Here is a 1815-nt window from a genome sequence, read left to right on the forward strand (position 1 = left end):
ATATTACCGCCTAGGGAGGTGAGGCAAGATAAGCCTTCTGTATGAACTTCTTCTTTTCTTCTGTGTGGTCTCTAGACATGAACTTCTCCGTTTAGTGTGTTAAAGGTAGATAAGAAGTCATCCATTGGGTTAGGCGTGGGTGGCAAGCTGTATAAGAATGACATGCTGGAAATAGCCCAGTGTTCAGAATCTGTCATGCGAATGCTCTGAACCATTGTGCACAAATAAACCTGTCTTCTCCAACCCTTCGTGGTCTTGTCTTCTGATGTAAGTATCGTGGTTTTTTCCACAACAATATGATCACAATTTGTGAGCTTCTCAGATGATTTCTGACAAGCAAAGTCAATGGGGAAAGTTAGATTTGCTTAGCAACTGTGTAATTCACTTAACAAGGGCAAAATCCACTTAACAACCATGGCAAAAAAAGGTTGTAAAATTGGGCACAACTCACTTTTCTTGCTTAGCAATGGAAATTCTGATCTCAGTTGTGATTGTAACTGGACTGACTACCTGTAAGCAACTTTGATGAAATTTCTGAAACAAATGCTGTAGATAAACTCATCTAAGGCTATTTTTTTTCAGCTAAAAATTCTAGAGAAATGATTGAAGCCTGGGAAACCAGCCCTTTGTCAGTCAATAGGATTGCTGATTTACCACCAACTTACTAGATACTTAGGACCCAAGGAAACAACAATTAATGACTTAATAGCTGGCCATCAAGATTGTAAATCATGGTCTGTGTTTGGCACATACTTGATTCATCATAATGTTTGAAAATTTTGCTACACTGACTTGATTCTTTTTAAAATCACAAGCTCTTTACAGATTGATTTCATAAATTGCAATTCTTGCAGATTTTCTACTTAATAAGTACTACCATGCAGGTAAGTTACTTTTTGGTCTGAAGTGAACTGCAACAGTCTTGAAGTTTCTTGCAACATTTATGAGAGCCTCCTTGTCCTTTCTCTCTTTTGTTACAATGAAGAAATGACTTTTCAGAACATTCTAAAACTTCTATCCAGATGGAAAAGGATTGTAATAAACTAAATAATCTAATTGTTATAAAAAGAGGTCTTAATTCAGATCTTTCACCTCACATGGCCATTATTTTTGAGAATCTAAAAATGGGTAAAATATGATTCTTGTCAAGAGGGTCTTTATTTTACTTTATTGTTCAATCATTCAATCATTTCTAACTCTCTCTTCCAATGAAACTATTCCACCAGGATTACTATCAGTATTTTCTTTTTCTTTTTCTTTCAGATTTTTTGCCTTCAGTTTCTCAAAGCCCCAGCCTATTTTAGTGCCTTCACATAATGTATCTAATATATTGAAGTTTTATTTTTATTATTACTGCTTCAAGTGAGCACTTAGTTTTTCTTTAACTATTACTGAAATGCTTCATGTGCTTGGAGATGTTCTAAACAATATTCTCCAGCACTACAGTTCAAAGGCATCTTTTTATATTAGTTAATCCATTCTCATAGACTTTTACAACTGTATATACAACTATGGACAGACACAGTCTCAAAATTGTGCACTATTGTGAGTACAGTCTTTATCCCCATGAGATTCGGAACCTAGGAAAATTAGGTTTGTTTTCACTGCAGACTCTTAGATTAATAATAATAATAATAATAATAATAATAATAATAATAATAATAATAATAATAATAATAATAATAATAATAGTAAAGTTGGAAGGGACCTTGAAGGTCATCTAGTCCAACCCCCTGCTCAGGCAGGAAACCCTATACCATTTCGGACAAATGGCTGTCCAGTCTCTTCTTAAAAACTTCCAGTGTTGGAGCATTC

This window comes from Protobothrops mucrosquamatus, unplaced genomic scaffold (assembly GCF_001527695.2).
Source record: "Protobothrops mucrosquamatus isolate PMUCROS unplaced genomic scaffold, P.Mucros_1.0 scaffold1595, whole genome shotgun sequence".
NCBI classification, from domain to species: Eukaryota; Metazoa; Chordata; class Lepidosauria; order Squamata; family Viperidae; genus Protobothrops; species Protobothrops mucrosquamatus.